The 16887-nt window shown below is 42.5% G+C and overlaps 1 protein-coding gene and 1 pseudogene across 3 annotated transcripts in view; one reads left to right on the top strand and one right to left on the bottom strand.

Annotated features, from left to right (window-relative positions):
• Sptbn1 (spectrin beta, non-erythrocytic 1) overlaps nt 1–16887 on the top strand; it is a 174996-nt gene that overhangs the window by 50308 nt on the left and 107801 nt on the right. The gene's annotated exons all lie outside the window — the stretch shown is intronic.
• LOC107399492 (small ribosomal subunit protein uS9 pseudogene) lies at nt 10296–10832 on the bottom strand (annotated as a pseudogene).

Below are 16887 nucleotides of genomic sequence, written 5' to 3'. Positions count from 1 at the left end.
AGCTTGGTGTGTGGTGGCCATGCTTTTAATCCCAGAACTCAGGAAGCAGAGGCAGGCAAATCTCTGTGAGTTTGAGGCCAACTTGGTCTACATAGCAGATTACAGGCCAGCCAAGATTTGTATAGTAAGACACTGTCCCAAAGGAGAGAAAGAGAGGTGAATGGAAGGAGACAGGGAGAGAGCGAGAGGAGGTTGGTTTCATACAAATCCAAACTCCAAAGCTATGTGCTGTCTGCTACAGGGCAGTGCCTCCCTTATTATTCGTTCATTGGAGCCTTCCACTTAGTAACTGTTCTGCCCCCCACCTGACTTGAATGCATTGTAGATTCAACTTTACTTCTTGTCTAACTTAAAAAAATTAAACCTCAGTGCAAAATTATGTAAGGTTTGATGTGGTATTGAAGTTCTGGTTGGCCCAGATAACTTTTTATACTAGGCGATGGCCAGCTGGAGACTTAAAATGATTGCTTTAAAAGAGGCAGCTTAGGACTGGTGGGGTACTCAGTGGGTAAAGGTGCTCACTGCTAATCCTGCCAACCCACGTTTGATTCCCAGGCTCCCCCTGGTGTAAAGAGAGAATTGACTCACAGCAGTTTTCCTTTGATCTCCACATCATTCTTTGGAATGCGTGCAAACCCTTCTTCCAAATTAAAAATAAATAAAGCCAGGTAGTGGTGGTGCACGCCTTTAATCCCAGCACTCAGCAAACAAAGGCAGGTGGATCTCTGTGAGTTCGAAGCCAGCCTGGTCTACAGAGCAAGTTCCAGAACAGCCAGGGCTACACAGAGAAACTCTGTCTCAAAAAACCAAAATAAGTAAAATGACAAACCAGGAAAAAGGCATTCACAGAAATGTAGCCGTGCTACCCAGCTGTCTGGCTGGAGGTGTGGTTGATGTGTCTGTGACAGACGGTTTGTAGTGAGGAGAAAGAAGGCCTTTTATATTAGTTAACCTTTCTAAGGAGAGTAAGTGTTCTGCCGATCAAGGAAAAAACTGAATGGACAAGATGTGGAGGAAACGAGGTGCAAACTGGCCCCCAGAACAAGAGAAACTAAGGTTTACCGTCCCCAAATCTTGCTTTCCAGTCTCCTGTGAGTATCCTCTGTCTCCGCCCCCTGTAGGGGTCTTCCAGATTTCAGGAAGGCTGGGCTTCATTGTTCATCCCTTCCATTTTGCCCTATTTTCAAATTCTAGTTGGAAGCACTGGTGCTTTTGGGGAGGGAGGCTTTGATCAAGTGACAGCTTCTCACAAACCACAGAACTGTGCTGTGGAGTTGAGAGAGACGGAAGAACACAAAGCCATATAAAGATGTTCTCCACAAAAGGTAGTGCCTCTCAGGGAGATGACAATAAATAGCAATAGGCATTAAGATACACATTTTCAGATAGATGGATGTTTTCAACTTGGAGATAATGACATTTTATAAAATGATTATGGTTTAGAAAATGGTTATGAGTGAGTTCCAGGAAAGGCGCAAAGCTACACAGAGAAACCCTGTCTTGAAAAATAAAAAAAAAAAAAAAAAGAAAATGGTTATGGTCACCATTAACTGTTTCCCTTTAAAAGAAAGGAAACAGAAATAAACACCTCTCTTTAAAGTCTCTGAAATTATTGAAGAGAAACAAACATCAGACTTTCAACCCTTTAAAATATGCTTCTATTGAAACGTTTCATTTCCACCTAACTTACTAATTTGTGAGTTTACAAGGTAAACAGTAAATAGTCTTCTCCTTGCTTCTTTCGGATCTCAGGAGCTAAACATTGTTTTTAGAGTGTGACAGTGCCCACCCAGCATTTACTCAGGTTTGTTTTTGTGTGTTTGTTTTTATAGTACTATGACAGAAAATCTGTATGTTCTTTAACAAAGCAACAGCAACAAAACCTATTTGTGGAAGCAGACTTTATAGGAAATAAATAATGGGGCCAGGCTTGTTGGCACACACCTTTAATCCCAGTGCTCAGGAGAAGGAGGCCAGCCTAGTCTACAGAGTGAATTTCATTCTTTAAAACAAAAAAGTAAATAAGTAAATAAATAAATAAATAAATAAATAAATAAATAAATAAATAAAGTTGAACAGTGGGCACCAGATATGACAATGCATGCTTGTAATTCCAGCACTTGTAGAACTAAAGCCTGAGTTTTACTACACATGTAAGGCCAGCATGGGCTTCATACTGAATGCCAGGTCATCAAGGCTACAAAGAAAACCCTTCTCTAAAAAGAAAAGAAAAGAAAAAAAAAAGGAGCCAAGCTGTCAAGCAGTGAGTATGAATATTATATAAAAGTGTTACTGTACTTTCTAAGGTCCTGAATTCAAGTCTGCTCATCCTCTGACTTCTTTGCTGAAAGCCTGTGAATTCTCAGAAGTCTAAAATAGTGACATAATCAGGTGCTGATACTGCTATTGGGTGACTGTGGTAAGAATTTTGCCATCCAGGTTTAACTTCCCACAGACTCTGAAGATTTCTTGAGTATGTATGTGAGGTTGCTCTGATGGCTACAAGATTATTTCACAGCCATCTCAAGAATGCAGATAGACTGGAGTCCAAGCAATGTTGGAACCTTTGTCAGGGCTCAGCCCCTTCCTCACTACATTAGACCACCCAGTAAGTCTTTAGGAAACCCCACTGCTCTCCGGTTCCAGCCTGAGCCCCAATACCATGAATCAAAGCCATTTTCCTATGTGCCTCATGCTGAACTTTTCTCTTTGATAAAGCTCCTTGGTGATTGATAATCTGTATCAGGTACCCTAGGCATTACTAGTTTCAGGTATGTGCTCAAAGTAGTTCTATCCATGTTTTCTTGAGCTGATGAGTTCTTAGAGACAGTGGCAATGGACAGTATTTCTTTTAGCATTCCTTTAGCTCCTCCTGCAAATCCAAATGCAGTCAGTCAGTGAGCAGTTGGCAAACTAAATAACTCATTCCTAGTCAGAGCTGCTATTACATCATTTGTGAAAACTGCCCTATAACTTTCATGAAACCCTTTGTCGTAGTTAGGGCTTTTATTTTGCTGTGAAAAGACACCATGACCATGGCAACTCTTGGAAAGAAAGCATGTAATTGTGGGGGCTGGCGGACAGTTTCAGAGGTTCAGTCTGTTATCACGGTGGGAAGCAACGGTAGCATGCAGGCAGACGTGGTGCTGGAGTGGAGAGTCTTTACATCTTGATAGGCAACAGGAAGCCAACTGAAAGTCACACTGAGGGAAGCTTGAACAAATGAAATCTCAAAGCCCGCCCCCACAGTGACACACTTCCTCCAACAAGGCCACACCTCCTAATAGTGCCACCCCCTTTGGGGGCCATTTTCTTTCAGACCACCACATCTATCAAAAGAGTTAATTCTATATATCTGAGAATTTGACCTTAAAATGCATTATAAAATAATTACAGTTTACATTGTGCATTATGAATGCTTGTACTGAAGAAAAGAAAAACCTGAGCTTTCAGAAGTGAATAAGTGTTTTCTTCCTAGACTCTTTCCCACTCCACCCAGGGATGAGAATTCTTTTAAAAGTTCTCTGCAAACTAGACACAGTTGTGTACACCTGTGATCCCCAGCACTGTGGAGGCTGAGGCAGGAGGACTCAGCAAGTTTGAAGCCAGTCTGGTCTTCATAGTGAGTTCCAGCTAATAAGACTACATAATGAAACCCTGTCTTAAAAAGACCAACCCTCCTACCCCCCAAAAAATAAACCAAAGCCAAGCTTGATGCAATTCTTTTGAGAATTTTCTATATACATGATTAAAAAGGAAACATACTGAATATCTGTATTCCACTTCATATTGTTAGCTGAAACTCTAGTTCCCAATATAATGTTAAAAGGTGGAGCTGGGAGGTGATTGAATTGTGAGGGAAGAGCCCTAAGGTTGGGACTAGTGTCCATAATACAAGACCTTTTTATCTGTTCTTTGGAAATACAGGAGGATGCTGTGGGATGACATTCTGTATGCTGTGAATATGTGTTGCTTTGATTGGTTGATAAATAAAGCTGTTTGACCAATGGTGAGGCAGAATAAGGTTAGGTGGGACATTCAAACTGGAGAGAGAGAGGAGAAGAAAGGAAAGTGAAAGCAGACGCCAGCCCTCTACCAAAGGAACAAGATGCCAGCAGACATCACATCACAGCCACATGGCAACATATAGATTAATAGAAATGGATTGAGTTAAATTTTAAGAGCTAGCTAACAAGAAGCCTGGCCCATAGGCCATACAGTTTGTAAATAATATAAGCCTCTGTGTTTACTTGGGACCAAGCAGCTGCAGGACACAGATGGGAGAGATTCGTCCCAACCACGGGCCAGGAAGGATCAGAGAAACTTCAGCTACAAGAGGATATTTGTAAACCACGGAGGCGGCTTTCACAAAGAACCTGGCTGTGCTAGGATCCTCACTTCTACACTGAGAACTATAAGCAGCTCCTGTGCGTTGTCTAAGCCACCCAGTCAATGGTTTGCTGCTTAGGCAACCTGGACTAAGAAAGGTACCTTGCCTTTAGTAAAAGAACAGAAGCAAGGCCTCTTTGATGTCAGAGTCTGGAGTTTAACCTTTCCCCCATCAAAGATTAATTGTCTTAGAGTTTAATTTCTTCAGTACCTGCTTTATCTACTGTGAAGTCAACAGATGCTCTTGGAAGCATTGGTCTATAAGCAGGTGTGGCCCATTGCATTGTAGAGCAGATAGGCTGTCATGTTGACCTCTGCCTCTTTTTCTGTTGAAAGGGCCTAGCTTTTGCTCCTGAGGGTCACAAGTATTAAAGAGTCCTTTGACCAATCTTCCTTAAGGTTCCTATCTTTTTGCTGCTTTCCCATATTTGCTTCTTTACCTTCCATATTTCCTGAAAGAAAATGCTTTAAGGGGTCTCACTAACAGAGCACTTTACCATCTTTTCAAAATGTCTTATTAGACTCTTGGAAGTGAGCAGTTGAAGCTTGAGAATTAATTGATTCATTTTTCTTGAGACAGAGTCTCACTGTAGCCTCGGAACTCTTGGAGATTGACCTGCCTCTGGCTCCTAGGCACTAGGATTAAAGGTGTGCGCCTCCATTGTCTGCCTTGTGGTTAAGAATTTAACGGCTCATTCTTACAAGTATAGCCTCTGTTTTCCCCTTGTAATTCTCCACGGTGGCGAGAATATAAGATATTTGGTGGCCAAGCATGACGAGGATGGCACATTGTATTTGGATCCCTAGAATATCTCCTTTTGCTGTAATAGCCAAAGGTTGTTGGCTACAAGCTGCTCTAAACTACAGCGAGCAGAGTGTATTGTCATTGTGTAGCTACTGTGTAAATAAAGCCTTTTTCCCCTTGTGGCAGACAATAAGAACAACACCCTAAGCCCACAGTAGTAACAGTGTGTCATTTAGCCAGCTTTGCCCTGTGGTTTTGTTCTCTAGTCCGGGACGCATCTGTGACAGTGCCATGGGTCCTGGAACTGTTTGTGGTTCTGATTTTGGAGAAATAAATTTCCACACCAAATCACTTAGTTCTTTATATGTCTACTGTCGACACACACAGGTTTATACCGACTAGTTAGTTGCTCTGCTGCAGGTTAGTGTGTGATTCCAGGTTCTGCCAAGTCCCTAAGCACACCTTTCATGGAACTATACTCTGGTTCCAGACATCTAAAGGAAGGCCAGTGTTGGTGTGGATGTTTGTAAATAATTTAGAGGTATTCAAGACTGCCTTAAGAAATACAGGATGGAGAGGAGGTGGGGCTTAAGGATGACCTGATACCAATGTGAAACCTAAAGCCCAACTGTGGTATTAACAGGTGTGCAGTTCTCTTGTGAATTTAATCAGCTGTAATCTTCAGGCATTCCCATGTGTAGGTGTTTTTGTTTTTTAACTTCCCCATTTAGGAAGCCATCTTAATTGGCTCACTCAGACTAAGTTTTACAAGGGAAGATGATATTTTTGTTTTATAAGTTAAATGAAGGGACTTCAGAGTAATCACAATTGATTTCAAAATGCTTCACCATTTTGAAAGAAACAATTTTTGATCACATTACCAGGATTATATCGGTAATTTCATTGCTAGATAAATGTATTTTTATGGATGTGTTTGTGCGTGTGCACCTGCTTCAGATTTACAAAGTACTGTTTACTGGTGTTCCATGAACTCCTGTGCTATTTTCTGTTCTGTTTTTTAAAATGCCAGTGTTGGTCAGATAATTAGATTTTATTAATGCCATTAGAATAGCCTGTTCTAACAGGTACATTTCAAAGTACAACAAAGTGGGCTTTTTATTTATTAGCTTTATGCATCAGAATCTTATTGGTTTAGTCAATTTATTAGTGAATGGCATGAATGAGCATAATACTCAGTGTCTGCTTTGTGCCAGGCACTGTGGTTATCATTAGAAGAACCAGCCATCTTGAGAGGAGCTCTGTCCTCCCAGAGCAGAGGCAGCATCACCATGTGGAAGGGAATTCCATGCTGGGGGAGTGAAGGGGGGGTCACATAGTGAGAACCACTTGTGAAGTCCTGGGGACAGTGGGATCTGACATCTGTCTCAGAGAGAGGAGAGGCCATTTACGAAACTGTTGTGTTTCTTCAGGAGACAGTTCCTTTTAGATTTTACCAACCACAGTGCTTGATCCAGCTCCTGGCATGCAGCGGTATCTGGAGACCAGCACCCCCGCCCCCAACACTCCTGGGTGAAAACAAGCCTTGAAAACCCCACCTCCAAATCTGAAATAGTATTTGGAGACACTCTACTCCTCCTCCACTCCTCAGGCAACAACAGGTCTTAAAGTGCTGAGCTTTGGACCTCAGACTTGCTCTGCAAGGGCTGTGGAGTGGATGAGAGGGAGGAAGGGGACCAGGAGCCTGGTTCTGCATATAGACACACTAGGTGTTGGGGCACAAGAGGATTTGTGAACTATTAGGGTAAATAAGTCAGCAAACATCACTGTTTGGATATACTTACTTATATTTTATATTTAGGATTATATCCCATTTTCAAGTTTGTCTATACTCTCTGCAGCTTTCAGAAATAGTACAGACTCAGAGATTTTCAGTCTGACTGTGCAGGTGCCTTTGGGAAATCCTCTTATGGCCGAAGCTTCCAGACCTTTCTGGGTTTGGCAGGCATCTAGAAATGTTCAACTCAAGGCTGCCGCTAAGAGAGAGTGGCCTCAGAGTCCCGGATTTACGTTAGATTTCTGCCCTGCCAGTTACTGGCTATGAGGGAGTAGGTAAGCTTCTCCTACAGGACACGAATTCTGTCTATCTTATGGGATCATTTTGAGAACTCACAGTACTGTGGAAGGTGCCTGGCTTAGTGTCTACACACAGACACTTAGGTGGTAACATACCACGTCTCATCTTGAAAACAAATCTTTTTTGTTTTGTTTTTGTTTTTCGATACAGGGTTTCTCTGTGTAGCCCTGGCTTTCCTAGAACTCACTTTGTAGACCACGCTGTACTTAAACTCAGAGATACAACTGCCTCTGCTTCCCAGGCATTGGGATTAAAGGCATGTGCCACCATGCCTGGCTGAAAATAAATCTTTGAAAATAGAGCTCTGTCTCCCTCCTCAGAGAGGCATATTACTGAGAATATTACCTTCATGCAAGGTGGCAGGATTAGAAGTCCTATGGGAAGGCAGAAGCATTAAAGGGCGCATGTTCTGATGGCCTAAAGATACTGATGCCCTTTGGCCTTGTTTGCTGTGGTGTTCAGAGGGCATTTATGACTCAATCCTTACTTCACGAGGTAGGAAAAGCACGGAAGAAGACTTTTTTTTTTGGTTTGGGACTTTTAAATTTTTTGTTTCTGGCTGTTCTTGAGGTTGAACCCTGGGACTTGCACATGCTAGGTAGCCCCTTTACCACTGAGAGATACATATCAAGCTGTATTTCAGCCCTGTGACTTTAATTTTTTTTTTTGTTTGTTTTTTGGTTTTTTTTCGAGACAGGGTTTCTCTGTGTAGCTTTGCGCCTTTCCTGGAACTCACTTGGTAGCCCAGGCTGGCCTCGAACTCACAGAAATGCACCTGGCTCTGCCTCCCAAGTGCTGGGATTAAAGGCGTGCGCCACCACCGCCCGGCATGACTTTAATTTTTAATAAAAAAAAAATTCAGCATGGTCTCTATATTTGGCCTTCTCTGTTTAGATTTGCAGGTTGTACTTAGAGTGATCCTATGTGCTTCTAAATTTAAGAGACAATGATTCAAGGAAGAAATACAACAAAATGCTTTAAACCTTTGCTACATTGATTTTTCTCCCCTTCCCCAACCAGATGACTGAGGTTGGAGGGAGACAGGAACACTGAGTGTAGAAAAATCCTAGTCAAACAGGCTAGCTCTTGCTGGAACATACTGGCCTTTGGTGGGGTAATTTAGCTTTGATATGTGTTTCTTTTTGTTGAGATAGCTGAAGCTTGACATCAGAGGATGATAAAAAAGGAATAGGAACAGATTCTTGGGAGGATTATTTATAATACTTAAAATTTGTGGATCTCGTTCATCTTGGAGAACATTGTAAACAATGCTGTAGTATTAATAGCAGTCTTTGATAGGAGGCATTATTCCTTATTTTACATATTCCAGTTGAGACTTTCTGCATCAGGTACTTATTTGCCCCAGCATCTGGTCATGTAAATCAGAGGCAGATTGAAAGCCTCTGGTGCCTTTGACTTGCCTTCTCCAGCCCTCTTGTAAATTGCCTTTCTTGCTATTAATATTCCATAGATATTCAAATAGCCTTTAATTTCTGAATGATCTTGCACCTCTCCCCACAATTACTTCATTTCAGGGAATTATGAGGAAGACTCTGAGATAGCTTGTTTGTCTCATTTGTGATATCTGTGGTGGTTGAGCTTATAAAACCTTTCTTGAGAGCTTTAGAGGAAGGTCGTGCATTGAGAGTGGGGTGCCTTACAGTGTATTTTCTTTTTGTATCTGACTGTCAAGCACAGAAGCAAGATCAGTTTGTAGGGGGAGGGTGCTCTAAGAAAACAGCAGACATTTATTATACCAAGCATTTCTATGGAGGGCAGTGTGTAGGTGTAAAGTGTTTACCTAGCATGCTCAAAGCCCTGGGTGTTAAATACCAGCACTGAAAATGAATTAGTGGTGTGAGATATTCTAAGGAGTTAGCAAGCTGACATTGTTTTGTTACCAAGGTGAATTTTGGCCTCTTTTCCAGTGGTTTCTACGTAACTGGCGAGGAGTGGGTTGTGTGCTGGTAGACAAGGGTAGCACCCTTTGACCTTGGATGGTGGGGAATGAAGTAAGAAATGATCTAGGAGTCTTACTCAAGTCTCATGGAATTTTTCCTTGTTATGTTTTCTGTTTGATGAGTCAGAAATGCAGGCTGTTGTAAAGTGTCATTAACAAGAACCTGTGTAACTGATGATAATCACTTGAAATTACAGACTTCTTTCCTGTGTAATGATTTTTGCCATTTGCCACTCCATAATCTTCAATAGGCCAACTACAAGTATGATTTTTTTGATCAATAAGAATCTTGGGCCATTGCTTCATGAGTTTTTAATACCCTAAAATTATCTCTAATAGCAAATTATTTAGGTACCCACTTGGATGGGATATCGGTGTTCATTATTTGGGTGGGCAAGTCTTAGTATTTCAGAGAAGTTGATAATGGGGTGTTACAAAGCCCTCAGAGTAAGGAAAACTAATCTAACATCTGCCGAGGTAATCCCGTGCACACACAAGCCTTCCTGTTCATGCACACACAACTACACTGTTAATATATGTTTGCTTCAGTATGATGGGTTGCTCCTTTGTCTGAAATATCAGTTGTTCTCCTTTGTGTTTTGGATATCAGTCTCAAAGATACTGACTAGAAAATAAAGATTTTTGAACAGTTTAATGTAGAGATCACAAGCCCTGACATTAGTAATGACTGATGAGTGGCACTCCACATAAGTGTGATGCTTGGAGGCAATTTGGAGTCAGTAACTAATTTATGAGGCCTTTTGTTATAAAAATGAGCTTTGGCAGGATTCCCAGTCAAGTTCTTATTTCTTCAGGTTGAAAAACAGGACTTAGAGGGATCGGCTGACAGCTTTGAGAACACATGTGAGGAGCGTGTGATTGTAGGTCCCCTGCCTGGCAGTGTATTTCCCTCTGTCTTTATTGAAACTTTATTTTTAATTGTGTTCAAAATTAATAGCCAAAAGTATACCTTTCATTAGTATTAACTACACACACACTGTTATGTAACAGATGTCTGGGCCATTTTAATCTTGTAAAAATGAGGGACAGCTAGACAATCACTCTCCATTTCCTCTCCACCCAACTCCAGGCACTCTCCATTTTCTGTCTGTTTCTATGAGTTGGATTGCGGTTTTATGTAAGTGGAGCAGTACTTTCCTAGTTTTGTTTTGTTACAAAGTGAACCCTGATCCTTCTTGAGATTGTCGTATAGGTAGGATTTCTGGTATGGAGCATGGGCACCAGGACCTCCAAACTTTCTGGATTCACAGTGATGGGTCACCTACAAGCAGGGGCTGATTATACTGGATGAGGATATCTTTGATCTTTTTCTTAGAGGCCTCATCCACATATTTTTGGTAATAAGCCACCAGGGATTTGGAGATGGAATGTTAGATAGCATAAATTTGGGCCCCATGACTACTGTCCTTCACATGGACCCAGATATCCACACCAGCAAACTGCTCCTTGCCCAGAAGCAGAACAGCTCCAGGAACTTGTTCTGCGGCCTGTGCTGCTCCATCATCTCCAGGGGACGTCCGTTTACCTTGATGAGCCGTTTCCGTTGGCAGTGCACCATTAGCTGTGGCTGTCTTCTTGCATCCAAAGACCTGGATGGACTGTAGCAGACGCTTGGACGGCATGGCTGTGAGCAGAAACACAGCCTCTTTTCTAGTTTTGCCTGGCTTTTTGCATAACATAACACCTTCAAGATTCGTCCATGTTGGAGCTTTGTGACAGGATTTCATTTTTTTAAAGCAGAATAATATTGTAGTGTATGTATGTATGTAACTCATTCTCTTTTCTTTTAGTTATATATGATGGTTAATATTGGTGGGTACACATGTGTGTACATGTATGTGGAGGACAGAGATCAACCATGGGTGTTATTCTTCAGGTGCTGCTTACCTTCTTTTTTAAAACAAAGTCTCTCACTGTTTGGGAACTTGGTGACTAGGCTGGTAGGGATCTGCTTGTCTCCATCTGCCCAGTGCTAGAATTACAAGTACACACCACCACAGCTTTGCTTTTTAATGTAATTTAATGAGGTAGGTCCCCATGCTCACCTGGTAAGCATGGACTGTCTCCCCAGCCCACGTTTCATCTATTCTTCTGTTGATTGGATAGTGGGTTTGCACCCACTTCTCGACTGCCTTGTCAAATGTTGGAATAACAGAGAGGTGTAAATAACACTTTGGAGACGCTGCATTATTTCTGAGACATAAGATTTCTATACCATATGGTGGTTCTAGTTTTAGGTTTTGAAGAACCTCATATTGTTTTCATGTGCTGGGATCATTTACCTGCCTCCTCTAGTTTAAACAAGTTCCAGGTTCCTGCACATCCTTTACTGGAGCTTTTATATGATGATTTAAAGACAGGCATAGTGGCAGGGGCCTTTAATCTCAGCACTTGGGAGGCAGAGGCAGGCAGATCTGTGAGTTCGAGGCCAGCCTGGTCTACACAGTGAGTTCCAGGACAGCCAGGGCTACACAGAAACCCTGTCTTGAAAAACAAAACAAAAAAGATGATTTAAGTGAGGTATAACGGGAGGCTGAGGTGGTAGTTCAGTGTTCTCCTAGCATGCCCAAAGCCGTAGTTGGACCCCCATTATCACATAAACTGGAAATGGCTGTTTGTGCCTGTAATCTCAGCACTCGGAGGGAGGAACAGGAGAATCAGAACATCTACACCATCCTCGACTACACAGTAAGCTTGAGGCTAGCCTGGGCTGCTTGAGACCCTGTCAGTAAAGAAATGGATGAATAGAAGAGAAAGGGCATCGTTATGGTTTCAAATCATGTTTTTCTGGGTAGATGGTAATTAAAAAGATGATAAGCTTCCGCAGGACTGCTTAAGAACAATACAGGCAAAGGCAGGTAAATACGGAAAACTGATCAGTGGGGTCTTTGACCGGTAGAGTCTGTTAGGGACCCATGTTCCTCAGCTAGGCCAAGAGGATGCCCTGGAGATGAGATGGAAGCCGCTGATGCTGTAGGGCTGGTTCAAGTTCAGCATAAAGGGACACAAAAGACTATCAATCCTCTGCTGCTTCGTGTGAGTTGGCTGGCTCTCTGGTGCTGTTGGATTATGATGAGCTTTCTGGAAATTTAGATCCTGGGCCTACTTTGCTGATGGATTCCTGTGAAAAATTCCCGCCCCTTCCTCTGTCAGCTTTCTATACTTTCCTGTTTACCCTGGACTTGTTGAAGAGGCAACAGGAACCAGAAGACCTGCTTTTCGACCTTCAGGATGCCAATAACCTTATTTTGTATCTTGACATACAGCTTCATGCCTCCTTTTTATAGTGTGTAGATAAGATGATTTGTTTAGATAGATGGATTTTGAAAAGGAATTTCTGTCCCCTGAGGAGTTCGTTTTATAAATGTGAAGGCTGAGGTGTGAGCTAGCATGTTACACCGGGCAGAGCAGGCTCTGCAGTGTACCCTGTGGGGCTGGGGCCACTGCAGAACCTTTGCCCTTGTTCCTGTTGAGGATTCTGAAAGAGCTACATGGTTCTTAGGTGTCCCAAAGCAGCTTATGATGTAATTGTAAGAACATCATATCTAGGAGACCTGAGATTCTTCTCTTTCAGATCTCTTGATTTTAGGAAGAGTATTAGACAAGCTAAGGGTCCAGCTTACGGTTGTACAGCTAGTATCAGAAGCTGAGAATAGACTCCACATTTTACTCTTCTTGAATCTTAGAATTGGTGCACTTCCTTTATTTTAACTAAGTAGACAAGACTGGCACACAAAGAAGAGGTAAGTATTAATCTAAGACTATGGTAGGGACAGAAAGAAGGGAAGCTGGTGCTTCCAGTGTAGGCTCTTTGAGAAAGAAGGAACCAGTATCATGGCTGGTGTGATCTGGGAAGCCTTCCTGGAGGAGGGGGGACTGTAGATTACACATCAACAGATGATAGTTTTGATCGGTTCTTGAAGGCTCGCTTGGGGCAGGTGCTGGAGTAGGCTGGAAGAGGGCAGGCTGTATTTGCTGCTTTGCCCTTGTCATCGGAGCATCCTGAGTAGGGAGCTTGTTTGAGGACACCACTTTCCTCCTACTTATTTACTTGGGCACCTATCCTCTTTCAAATAAAAGTCACGTGTACTGGAAATTACCAACAGGAAATTACCTTGCTTAAAATAGGAGAAAAGTATTGTAATATTTTCTAGAGGAGGTCTCAGAAGTACCTAATAGTATTAAAACCTGGAGCCTGGCTCCCATCAAAGAGTCAGCTGGCGTGCCTTGGTGCTCCTGAGTGACAGGGCCATCCATGAATTATTTAGACTCTGGACTCAGTGAGTGTCTGCCTAGCAAAATCCTGTGGGCAGGAGGCTGTGTTATCACATTGAGAGATCGTCAGAAGCTCAGGTGGAGGAAGAAATGACTGCATCCTAAAGATACTGCACATGCTAGCATGCCAGGGCTACACGTATTCCCTGTCCCTGCAACTGGGTCTGTTTTCAAAGAGCAAGAGATAATAACTCCTATCTCTAATTAATAAACAGAAACCCACATTCTCATGTTAGCATGACACATATAGACAGAGATTTGGTTAGGAACAACATTAAAATCATATAGGAACATAGAACATTAGGAAAACCACTCTACTAGATTTCCCAGCAGAGAGGACAAACCCAGTGTAGATCCTTTTGAAATGAAGCTGACTGTAGCTGTCACTGTCTCTGTTGCTGACCTGTCACTGGTTACAGTAACTGCATCTCTCAAGCTTACTTTCCAGTGTGCCTGCCTGCAGAGGAGTACACACTGGTGTGATGGCCTGGGGAGGGCTGCTGGGATGGGTGAACTTTGGCTCTCGGTAGACAAGGTGGCGTGAGGCCTGTGCCCCTGTCACACCCTTCTTGTCTTTCTCCCTACCCTTCCCAGTGCCTGTTCGGTGTGGTTTCCCCACCTTTTCTCTTTACAGTCCCTGGAAAGGTTAAAGTGGATGTGAATACCCGAGGTCAGAATGCTTATTTCAGGAAGAACAGATTTTTACCCCCTTTCTTACTTGCTTTCAAGCTGTGTCCCCCTAAGCTCTCCTAAAACTCGTCCTCACAGCTGTGAATCCTATGCATTCAGTATGCATCAGCCTTTCTCCTCTGTGTTGTCAAAAGAAAACCAAAAATTCTGGGCAAGAGCAGGCCTAGCCCCTCTTACATTCCCCAGACACTCTCTGCCCTTACAGAGTGCCTGGAGGGGAGGGTCCAGGTCTCTCACCAACTGGTAATATATTCACTAGCTTAGCAACACCTGCTTGCCAAAGGTGGGGCCTCTGGCCTGGGATGTTCTTTTGCCCATATAAGGAAGGTTTGCCAGGTGCGGTAACAAATGACATGGATAAGTTTGGTTAGGGTAGAAGGCTCAGTAGACTGCATTCCTTCCCCGGTGCTTGTTGCTAGTGTAACTTACTGTTTTGCTTTGCAGTAGTGAGATCAGTTCTGATATGACCAGTAGAACGAGATAGACAGGCAGAGGGAGAAAATGGATGGAATTAGGTTTACTGTGCTCTGGTATTTCATATTCTGTTGTATGACTAGATGATTTTGATTCTGAGTGTGTACGAAGGGCATGAGAGGAATATGAGAGCTTGAGAATGGTCCACACCTCCAAGGAGTAGAGCTAGTAATTGCTACCAATGGAAAAATACCTTTAACTGTTCTTTCAGTTTTTCTTGTAGTTATCCTAAATTCTGCATCCTGAAGTATAAATTTGACAGCCTGGCTCCAAAGAAACGTTAGCCTTTGTAGAAACATGGGCCTTTTGTAACTTGCTTCATAGTCTGTATGGTGTTCATGCTTTGTGAATTACTGTTTTCTAGTAATAAAGCAAGAAAAATTTTAAATTTCTCTCTCTCTCTCTCTCTCTCTCTCTCTCTCTCTCTCTCTCTCTGTGTGTGTGTGTGTGATTGAGCACATAATATCACATGTGTTGAGGTCAGAAGACACCCCCTTGGGCACCTATCCTCTTTCAAATAAAAGTCACGTGTACTGGAAATTACCAACAGGAAATTACCTTGCTTAAAATAGGAGAAAAGTATTGTAATATTTTCTAGAGGGTGTCTAGAGGGTTGGGGGGGGGGTCTCTTTCCCAAACGTGGGTCCCTGATGTTGAATGCAAGTCATCAGGCAGGCCCTCACTGTTACCTGCTGAGCCGCCTTGCCTGCCCTTAAAGGAAGTTTGAATGGTTAAGCAGAAGGGAATGGGTTGTGTGACTACTTAATGGAGTAGGTAGGCCAGAGAGGTAAGGCAGTAAGAACTGGTATGAGGCAGAACGGTAGAGTGGTGTTCTCAGGGTATAGATGCAGTGGTGTGATTTGGGCCTGCTTCCCTGACCCACACACTAATGGAAGAAGGATTTTAGTAATAGTATTCCTGTTTACTGAAAGGAAATGCTCCAGGGAAGTTGTCTATGATTATCTGTCACAGGGATTTGACAGTAATGAAGAATGAAAGGCAGCTGGGGGTAGTGATTCCCACTTGTAATCCTAGCACTCAGGAGGCTGAAGCAGGAGGATCATTGAATCCCAGGTCAGCCTGGCGACAGAGTGCAACCCTGTCTTAAAAAAAGAAAAAAAAAATTGAAAGGCAAGTCTGGAAGTGGTAGTGTAAAGCATCAAAGAACTCAGCAAAACTGTTTATGTGAAACCTCATTTTTTTTGGTCCCACTTTCAGCTCTGGGTTTAGTTTTCTAAATCCTGGGATTAGATGTGTACAAATGCCTGTCACATTTTAGCATTCGAGCATCCTCTCCCGGACATCTTCAGTCTTGTTAATGTTTGGACTTTCAGGAAATGAACATCCAGAGTTTACCCTTTCAAGTTTGTGTGATGCAGGAAAAGCATTCATCTCCCCACTGCAGGACAGCACAAAGGCTCAGAGCAGAGGCTTAATCTCAGCCCTTATGTTCTCATTCACAGTGCACATGCTAAAACCTATAGAATCTTAGTGTGCAGATCCATCAAGTACGAAAACAGGAACAAAACCAAATAAAGCAAATCCATTCACAACAGAGCTCTCAAAGTAGCAAGTTTTATGTGTACAAGTAAGAATGTGTCTGTAAGTAAGTTCTGACTTAACATAGATGTTGTAGAGGTTTGTGTATGGAGGTGCATGGATTTTAGGCTTACCCTGATATAGCCTTCCAGGTTTTCTAAAAAGCTTAGAAACCACTGCTTAGTAGATGAGATAGACTCTAAGAATAGTGAAGAAACAAAGCTCTGGAGAGTATACTGGACTTGGTTAGCTTGAGGCTGGACCATTCGGCTCTGCTACTCACCAGCTAGACAGCCTTGGGTAAGGAAAGCACATGTGTTGAATGTAAACTGGAGACAACACCCAAGGGTTAGTCACTTGAGAAAATTTACATGAAACTTTTTTTTTTCCTGTTTTTGAGATAGGGTCTCACTATGTCACTTTGTCTAGCCTGGATTTCTGTGTAGACTGGGGTGGTCTCAGACTCAAAGAAATCCACCTCTGTTTCCTAAGTGCTGGATTAAAGGTCAGCATCACACACCCAGCCCATGGAAACATTTTATAAGCTACAAAGTTGATGGTAGCTTAATGACTGTGTTAGCTACTTTTTTATTGCTGTTAAGGGACACTGTGACCAAGGAAACTTAGAGAAGAAAGAGTTTTTTTGTTTTTTGGTTTTTTTTTTTGGAGCTTACAGTTCTAAAGGGTGAGTCTGTTCCA

This window comes from Peromyscus maniculatus, chromosome 10 (genome assembly GCF_049852395.1).
Source record: "Peromyscus maniculatus bairdii isolate BWxNUB_F1_BW_parent chromosome 10, HU_Pman_BW_mat_3.1, whole genome shotgun sequence".
Taxonomy (NCBI): Eukaryota; Metazoa; Chordata; class Mammalia; order Rodentia; family Cricetidae; genus Peromyscus; species Peromyscus maniculatus.
The sequence above is the reverse complement of the archived record's forward strand: the minus strand, read 5'-3'. Positions and strand labels throughout refer to the sequence as shown.